Raw genomic sequence first — 10,255 nt, 5'->3', positions numbered from 1 at the left:
ATCTGTCTCTTAACTCTACCTGTATCTGTCTCTCAATTCTACCTGTATCTGTCTCTAAACTGAACCTGTATCTGTCTCTTAACTCTACCTGTATCTGTCTCTCAACGGTACCTGTATCTGTCTATTAACTCTACCTGCATCAGTCTCTTAACTGTACCTGTATCTGTCTCTTAACTGTACCTGTATCTGTCTCTTAACTGTACCTGTATCTGTCTCTTAACTGTACCTGTATCTGTCTCTTAACTGTACCTGTATCTGTCTCTTAACTGTACCTGTATCTGTCTCTTAACTGTACCTGTATCTGTCTCTTAACTGTACCTGTATCTGTCTCTTAACTGTACCTGTATCTGTCTCTTAACTGTACCTGTATCTGTCTCTCAACTGTACCTGTATCTGTCTCTTAACTGTACCTGTATCTGTCTCTTAACTGTACCTGTATCTGTCTCTTAACTGTACCTGTATCTGTCTCTTAACTGTACCTGTATCTGTCTCTTAACTGTACCTGTATCTGTCTCTCAACTTCTCAACTATACCTGTATATGTCTCTTAACTGTACCTGTATCTGTCTCTTAACTGTACCTGTATCTGTCTCTCAACTGTACCTGTACCTGTGTATCTGTCTCTTAACTGTACCTGTATCTGTCTCTTAACTCACCTGTATCTGTCTCTTAACTGTACCGTATCTGTCTCTCTTAACTGTACCTGTATCTGTCTTTCAATCTCTCAACTTTCAACTATACATGTATATGTCTCTTAACTGTACTTGTATCTGTCTCTTAACTGTACCTGTATCTGTTCTCAACTGTACACCTGTATCTGTCCCTTGACTGTACCTGTATCTGTCTCTTAACTGTACCTGTATCTGTCTCTTAACTGTACCTGTATCTGTCTCTTAACTGTACCTGTATCTGTCTCTTAACTGTACCTGTATCTGTCTCTTAACTGTACCTGTATCTGTCTCTAACTGTACCTGTATCTGTCTCTCAACTGTACCTGTATCTGTCTCTTAACTGTACCTGTATCTGTCTCTTAACTGTACCTGTATCTGTCTCTTAACTGTACCTGTATCACTACCCTTATGTATTACTTGTACCAATACCTATAGTTACTATATATGCTGATCTACCTATATAACCTAATTCATTTGTCCATCTATTTATATATCTATCTACTTTATTAGGCTTTATATAAGGATTAACACAAACAAACAAAAAACGACATTTTATCACATTATTTAAAAAAAAACATACAAAATCTTCTTTTTTTTTCAATAATATTCATCGGGGGAGAAGATGAGATCAGACCCCTTGAGATAAGCCGTCCCTAACCGTAGTCCTGACACTACGATGAATTTTATTACATTAGACAAAATGCTGGTCGATTGTGCCGTCCCTTCCGATCCCTCGCAAGGAGGACTCTGCGTGACAGCAGATTTCACCTTTGGGGCGACACAGCTCCTCCCTTGCGAGGGGATGTAAGGAGGACTCTGCATGACAGCAGATGTCACCTTAGGGGCGACACAGCTCTTCCCTTGGGAGGGGATGTAAGGAGGACTCTGCATGAAAGCAGATGTCACCTTAGGGGCGATACAGCTTTTCCCTTGCGAGGGGATGTAAGGAGGACTCTGCATGACAGCAGATGTCACCTTAGGGGCGACACAGCTTTTCCCTTGGGAGGGGATGTAAGGAGGACTTTGCATGACAGCAGATGTCACCTTAGGGGCGACACAGCTCCTCCCTTGCGAGGGGATGTAAGGAGGACTCTGCATGACAGCAGATGTCACCTTAGGGGCAACACAGCTTTTCCCTTGCGAGGGGATGTAAGGAGGACTTTGCATGACAGCAGATGTCACCTTAGGGGCGACACAGCTCTTCCCTTGGGAGGAGATGTAAGGAGGACTCTGCATGACATCAGATGTCACCTTAGGGGCGACACAGCTTTTCCCTTGCGAGGGGATGTAAGGAGGACTCTGCATGACAGCAGATGTCACCTTAGGGGCGACACAGCTTTTCCCTTGCGAGGGGATGTAAGGAGGACTCTGCATGACAGCAGATGTCACCTTAGGGGCGACACAGCTTTTCCCTTGCTAGGGGATGTAAGGAGGACTCTGTATGACAGTCTTCCTTTCAGTGACAGTTGGGAAAGTAAGCTGCTGGAGGGAAGACTCTAAACGTCTAATAACTTCACAGAGATCAGGCAGATCTACTGGGTTCTGCTGTAGCATATCTAAGAATAATTGTCTGGTGCCGGGCGGCCACGCCTTTAGGTGTCGGTCACTCAATAATGTCTCAGTAACAAAATTAAGGGTGAACCCCAAAGAGAAAACATCAGCCTTGGGGTGACATGGGAGACCAGCAAGCAGCTCTGGGGCATAAAAGGGAAAATCAGTTGGTGATCCAGAGATATTTGTCAACTCTCCCACGGCTGTTGAAAGCCCAAAATCGATGATGTGGGCCGTGAAGATACCATCGGCTGTGTTCTCTTCTATTAACACATTATCTTCCTTAAAATCGTTATGGACAACGCCCTGACCGTGAATTTCGTCAAGGCCTCGCGCCACGGCGATGTAGATTTGAATAATGTTGGCCGCGGTAAGCAACTTAGGGTGATTGAGTATATCAATGAACGTCCTTCCCTTGCAAAACGACATAACAAGTATGGGCTCATCCGTGGCCCACGTTATGATGAGGGGAGCACCGCCGGCACCGTTTACTTTTTGGGTTATCTCCCTTTCTATGTTGAAATACTTCAGATATTCCGTTTTCAAGCCTTTTTTTATGCACACGAGTTCCCCATTGAATTCGGCCAGGAGGCTGAACGCAAATGCCCCGCTACCCAATTTTTTCTGGATTTTTACAACGCTTAAGAGTTATTTGCTTGTATAACTTTCCATCTTGTTTTAACCAAACGTAAAATTTTATGAAGTATAATTTCAATAACTTTATCGTATACTGTATATTATATAACTGTATATTAAGAGGTTATGTGAACATTTAGTACTAGTGTAATGAACATGTAATACAAGTGTAGTGAACATATAGTACTTGTGTAATGAACATGTAATACTTGTGTAGTGAACATATAGTACTAGTGCAATGAACATGTAGTACTAGTGTTGTAGTGAACATGTAGTAATAGTGTAATGAACACGTAGTACTTGTATTGTAGTGAATATATAGTGCTAGTGTTGTAGTGAACATGTATTACTAATGTAATGAACATGTAATACTAGTGTAGTGAACATATAGTACTAGTGTAATGAACATGTAGTACTAGTGTTGTATTGAACATGTAGTACTAGTGTAATGAACATGCAATACTCGTGTTGTAGTGAACATGTAGTACTGGTATTGTAGTGAACATGTAGTACTAGTGTTGTAGTGAACATGTATTATTAGTGTAATGAACATGTATTACTAGTGTTGTATTGAACATGTAGTACTAGTGTTGTAGTGAACATGTAGTACTGGTATTGTAGTGACATGTAGTACTAGTGTTGTAGTGAACATGTAGTACTGGTGTTGTAGTGAACATGTAGTGCTAGTGTTGTAGTGAGCATGTAGTACTAGTGTTGCAGTGAACATTTAGTACTAGTATTGTAATGAACATGTAGTACTAGTGTTGTAGTGAACATGTAGTACTAGTGTTGTAGTGAACATGTAGTACTAGTGTTGTAATGAACATGTAGTACTAGTGGGAGTTGCCAAGTGTCAGTGCCAGCGTGTCGATAGGCCTACCCTAGCAAGGGTGGCATCGCGACTCTCGCCCCTATGGGGCCAAGTGCCTCAAGTAACGGCCACTCCATGTAGTGTCGGCTGACCAAGTGAGTATATATAACTAATGTTACATCAGCGAGACCATAGAAATGGTGCCTATCTCTACCAAAGTGACATAATCAAGTGTTAGGTGTGACAATTCTTGCTCCCAGTGGATTATTCTCATGTGTGGATTATCGTCCACATGGGGGGTGCCCGACACAACCACACGCGCGCGTATGCCCTTACTACTCGGACACCACAGGCCAGGCCATCACCTCTGTGCCTCATACGCATAAGATCTAGTTTCTTCGTCCGTATGGGCCCAATAGCAGAGGTCGGAGGCGGAAATATCTGTCGCCCAAGGTGCTGGTCACTATGCCTGGCAACAGTCTTTGCTGCGTCTGTGCTAGCCCGAACCAAAACTGCACAAACTGGCTTTGTGCGAGAAACAATCGATCATGTGTGGATTGCAGGAAGCTAGACCAGTGTCGGAACCCACGTGGCAGGGAGCCGACACAGGCGGCCACAGTGGATATCGCCGGGACCCAACCACCCGATGATATCCGAAATGATAGCAGTGAGTCTACTCAACCCGAAAATGTAGTACTAATAAATGCTGCTCCCTCAGTAGCAGGTGTCCAGGAGGAGAATGAGAGACAGCCGCCTCAGTGGAATGGCATGTCGATGTAAAATGCAGGCGTATGGGTCAAAGAAACCTACTCAGAAATTGTCAAGTGGTCGCCTGCTAACTTATTTGAACCACCCAAGTGTGCGGCCACCAAAGAAATGATTCGGGAGATGACTTTCTTCATGACTGATTACACTCAGGATCGCTTCCTCGCCCCCCTAGCTCTTCAAATACTGGCAATAATACCACATCTATTTTGTCAGAGGACACACACAAAGGCTAAGCACAAAGAAAATGTGGCAGCAATGAAGAGAAGATCGACAATGTGGCGGACTGGGGCCCTAGATGATCTCCTATGTGAAGCAAGAACACTGCAGGAGAGACTAAAATCTACGGGTGACGGAAAGCAAAACACCGATGACGTGGCAAGAAAATTTGGAAACAAAATGCGTGTGGGAAAAGTGTCTCTCGCGGTAAGAGCTCTCACTCAGGAATCTTCCGGTGGGGTGATGCCAATAAACAGAGCGACATTAAATCTATTGAAAGAGAAACATCCCCCTGCAAGTGAAGTTGAAGGCATCAGGCTCCACGGTGACTATATCCCACCAAATGCTGTCCTGTTCGAGAAAATAACAGGAGAGATGGTGTGGAAAAAGGAACTGAAGACTCGTGGAGGAGCCGGCCCTTCAGGTCTGGATGCAAACGGTTGGAGAGTCATCCTCAGCACAAACAAGTTTGGCCCTGTAGCAAGCGATCTCTGCACTGCCATTGCCGCCCTTGCAAGAAAGCTTGCATCCTCTTGCTGCCATCACCTCCAGGCCCTGACGGCCTGCCGCCTTATTCCTCTGGAAAAGAAACCAGGATGTAGACCTATAGGGGTGGGGGAAGTGCTGAGGCGGATTATCGGAAAGTGCATAATGGAGGTGGTAAAGGACGATGTCAGGGCAGCAGCAGGGAACCTACAAGTGTGTGCTGGCCACCAGGCTGGTGGGGAGGCGGCCATTCACGCTATGAGATTGATATTCGAGCAGCGTGATTGTGAGGCCGTTCTCCTGGTGGATGCTTCAAACGCATTGAACATACTTAACCGCAAGGCTGCACTGCACAACATCAAGATCAAGTGTCCTAGCTTTGCTATGTATGTTGAAAATTCGTATAGGAATCCTTCAGACCTCTACATAGTAAACAACAAGGCTCTACGAGGTGATACCATCCTACAGTCGACTGAGGGAACAACACAGGGGGACCCCGTTGCAATGGCAATGTGTGCAATAGGCCTATCAGTGCTCCAACAAGAAATAAAGTTTGAAACAACTGGGGTCAAACAAGTGGCATATGCTGATGACCTCACAGGAGCAGGAAAAGTGGAGGACATCAAAAAGTGGTGGGATCTGGTAACATCGCGAGGTCCACAAATAGGGTACCACCCAAACGCCAGCAAATCCTTCCTCATCGTGAAGCCAGATCATTATGATCGGGCTTTGGAGGTTTTCGGCGAAAGTGAGGTCAAAATAACTAAGGACGGCCAAAGACATCTAGGCGCAGTAATTGGCACTACGGACTTCAAGACCCAGTACGTATCGGGAAAGGTGAATGAGTGGGTTAGCGAAATCCAAGCTCTATCGGAGATCGCTAACACAGAGCCACATGCGGCCTTTGCAGCATTCACCCACGGAGTCAAGCATCGTTGGAACTACCTGATGCGTACCATCCCTGAGATCGGACCCCTCCTCCACCCTTTGGAAGAAGCAATCAGTGTCAAGTTCATTCCCAAACTAGTGAAACACCCTGACTTAACCCGAGCAGAAAGAACACTTCTTGCACTTCCACCAAGACTGGGAGGGATGGGACTAACTAATCCAGAGGAGATTGCTGACTCTGAACATCAAAATTCACTTAAGCTCACGGCAGCCCTCACTGACCACATAATAGCCCAGAATGCAACAGGGGAAGTGGACACCAGCGAAGTTAATAAGATCCGTAGGTCCATTACAACAGATCGGCAGCACTGCCAAAATGACATGTTGCAGCAACTATTGCTGCATGTTCCAGAAAATTTGACAAAAAAGTAGCTATAGCGCAGGAGGTGGGCGCCTCGAACTGGTTAACTACGTTACCGATAAGGGCAAATGGTTTCAGCCTTAACAAACAAGAATTTACAGATGCCATTGCTCTAAGGTACGGTTGGCCAGTAGATGGTTTGCCCTCCCAATGCGTGTGTGGCTCTTCCTATGATGGCGATCACGCCATGGTTTGCAAGAACGGGGGCTTCATATGCATGAGGCACGACGAGGTAAGGGATCTCACAGCAAATATGTTGAAGGAAATCTGCCGGGACGTCATGGTAGAACCGAACCTCCTTCCACTGGATGGCGAGATCTTCCAACACAGGACTTCAAACACATCTAACGAAGCCCGTGTGGACGTCAGTGCTCGAGGATTCTGGACGCGGGGACAGCGAGCCTTCTTCGACATCAGGATTTTTGATCCCATGGCAGTTTGTCACCGTAACCTAGCTCTCGATGCTGCACATAGGAGGAACGAGAACGACAAGAGAAGGGCATATGGGGAGAGAATTCAAAATGTCGATCAAGGCAGCTTCACTCCGCTAGTGTTCACAACCTCTGGTGGGATGGGCCCAAGCGCAAGATGTTTCTACGCCAGACTCGCGGAGCTGATCTCCGAACAGAAGCAGCAGCCCAGAAGTTATGTCGCAGCCTGGATGAGATGTCGACTGTCCTTCTCTCTCCTTCGGTCGGCTTTGCTCTGCCTCAGGGGAACGAGAGCTTCTGCCCCTACTCCGTCAACTGCTGCAGATATCGACTATGAGGCTACAGTCACCGAATGCCGCATCGATCTGCGGCTCAACTAATTTAACACAGATAGGATAGCTTCTTATGTATTAGGATATTTAATATTAAGGTAAATAAATGGCGACGAAGGTGTGGCTATTGGGGGAGGCTGGAGGCCACTAAAAAAAAAAAAGTGTTGTAGTGAACATGTAGTACTAGTGTTGCAGTGAACATTTAGTACTAGTGTTGTAATGAACATGTCGTACTAGTGTTGTAGAGAGCATGTAGTACTAGTGTAATGAACATGTAATACTAGTGTAGTGAACATATAGTACTAGTGTAATGAACATATAGTACTAGTGTTGTAGTGAACAATTAGTACTAGTGTTGTAGTGAACATGTAGTACTAGTGTTGTACTGAACATGTAGTACTAGTGTTGTAGTGAACATGTAGTACTAGTGTTGTAGTGAACAATTAGTACTAGTGTTGTAGTGAACATGTAGTACTAGTGTTGTAGTGAACAATTAGTACTAGTGTTGTAGTGAACATGTAGTACTAGTGTTGTAGTGAACAATTAGTACTAGTGTTGTAGTGAATATGTAGTACTAGTGTAGTAGTGAACATATAGTACCAGTGTTGTAGTGAACATGTAGTACAAGTGTAATGAACATGTAATACTAGTGTAGTGAACATATAGTACTAGTGTAATGAACATGTAGAACTAGTGTAATGAACATATTACTAGTGTAGTGAACATGTAATTACTAATTGCTAGTAGACATGTGGAAGCTAGTGTTGTAGTGAACATGTAAGTTTCTGGTATTGTAGTAGACATGTAGTACTGTAGTGTTGTAGTAGACATGTAGTACTAGTGTTGTAGTGAACATATAGAACTAGTGTTGTAGTGACATATGTAGTACTAGTGTTGTAGTGAACATGTAGTACTAGTGTTGTAGTGAACATGTAGTACTAGTGTTGTAGTGAACATATAGAACTAGTGTTGTAGTGAACATGTAGTACTAGTGTTGAGTGAACATGTAGTTCTAGTGTTGAAGTGAACATGTAGTACTAGTGTTGTAGTGAACATATAGAACTAGTGTTGTAGTGAACATGTAGTACTAGTGTTGTAGTGAATATGTAGTACTAGTGTTGAGTGAACATGTAGTACTAGTGTTGTAGTGAATATGTAGTTCTAGTGTTGAGTGAACATGTAGTACTAGTGTTGTAGTGAACATATAGAACTAGTGTTGTAGTGAACATGTAGTACTAGTGTTGTAGTGAATATGTAGTTCTAGTGTTGTAGTGAACATGTATTACTAGTGTTGTAGTGAACATGTAGTACTAGTGTTGTAGTGAACATATAGTTCTAGTGTTGTAGTGAACATGTATTACTAGTGTTTAGTGAACATGTAGTACTAGTGTTGTAGTGAACATGTAGTACTAGTGTTGTAGTGAATATGTAGTTCTAGTGTTGTAGTGAACATGTATTACTAGTGTTGTTGTGAACATGTAGTACTAGTGTTGTAGTGAATATGTAGTTCTAGTGTTGTAGTGAACATGTATTACTAGTGTTGAGTGAACATGTAGTACTAGTGTTGTAGTGAACATGTAGTTCTAGTTTTGAAGTGAACATATAGTTCTAGTGTTGTCGTGAACATATAGTTCTAGTGTTGTAGTGAACATATAGTTCTCGTGTTGTAGTGAACATATAGTTCTAGTGTTGTAGTGAACATATAGTTCTAGTTTTGAAGTCAACATATAGTTCTAGTGTTGTAGTGAACATATAGTTCTAGTGTTGTAGTGAACATATAGTTCTAGTGTTGTAGTGAACATATAGTTCTAGTGTTGTAGTGAACATATAGTTCTAGTGTTGTAGTGAACATATAGTTCTAGTGTTGTCGTGAACATATAGTTCTAGTTTTAAAGTGAACATATAGTTCTAGTGTTGTAGTGAACATGTAGTACTAGTGTTGTAGTGAACATATAGTTCTAGTGTTGTAGTGAACATATAGTTCTAGTGTTGTCGTGAACATATAGTTCTAGTTTTGAAGTGAACATATAGTTCTAGTTTTGAAGTGAACATATAGTTCTAGTGTTGTCGTGAACATATAGTTCTAGTTTTGAAGTGAACATATAGTTCTAGTGTTGTAGTGAACATATAGTTCTAGTGTTGTAGTGAACATATAGTTCTAGTGTTGTCGTGAACATATAGTTCTCGTGTTGTAGTGAACATATAGAACTAGTGTTGTAGTGAACATATAGTTCTAGTTTTGAAGTGAACATATAGTTCTAGTGTTGTAGTGAACATATAGTTCTAGTGTTGTCGTGAACATATAGTTCTAGTGTTGTAGTGAACATATAGTTCTAGTGTTGTAGTGAACATATAGTTCCTAGTTTGGAAGTGAGCATATGGTTCTAGTTTGGAAATTGACATATAGTTCTAGTGTTGTCGTGAACATATAGTTCTAGTTTTGAAGTGAACATATAGTTCTAGTTTTGAAGTGAACATATAGTTCTAGTGTTGTCGTGAACATATAGTTCTAGTTTTGAAGTGAACATATAGTTCTAGTGTTGTAGTGAACATATAGTTCTAGTGTTGTAGTGAACATATAGTTCTGGTGTTGTAGTGAACATATAGTTCTAGTGTTGTAGTGAACATATAGTTCTAGTGTTGTAGTGAACATATAGAACTAGTGTTGTAGTGAACATATAGTTCTAGTGTTGCTTAGTGAACATATAGAACTAGTGTTGTAGTGAACATATAGTGAAACACCACGACTTAACCCTAGCAGAAAGAACACTTCTTGCACTTCCACCAAGACTGGGAGGGATGGGACTAACTAATCCAGAGGAGATTGCTGACTCTGAACATCAAAATTCACTTAAGCTCACGGCAGCCCTCACTGACCACATAATCGCCCAGAATGCAACAGGGGAAGTGGACACCAGCGAAGTTAATAAGATCCGTAGGTCCATTACAACAGATCGGCAGAACTGCCAAAATGACATGTTGCAGCAACTATTGCTGCAGGTTCCAGAAAATTTGACAAAAAAAGTAGCTATAGCGCAGGAGGTG

This window comes from Homarus americanus, unplaced genomic scaffold (assembly GCF_018991925.1).
Source record: "Homarus americanus isolate GMGI-L3 unplaced genomic scaffold, GMGI_Hamer_2.0 scaffold26076, whole genome shotgun sequence".
In the NCBI taxonomy this organism is placed as follows: domain Eukaryota; kingdom Metazoa; phylum Arthropoda; class Malacostraca; order Decapoda; family Nephropidae; genus Homarus; species Homarus americanus.
This window is presented reverse-complemented; position numbering follows the sequence as displayed.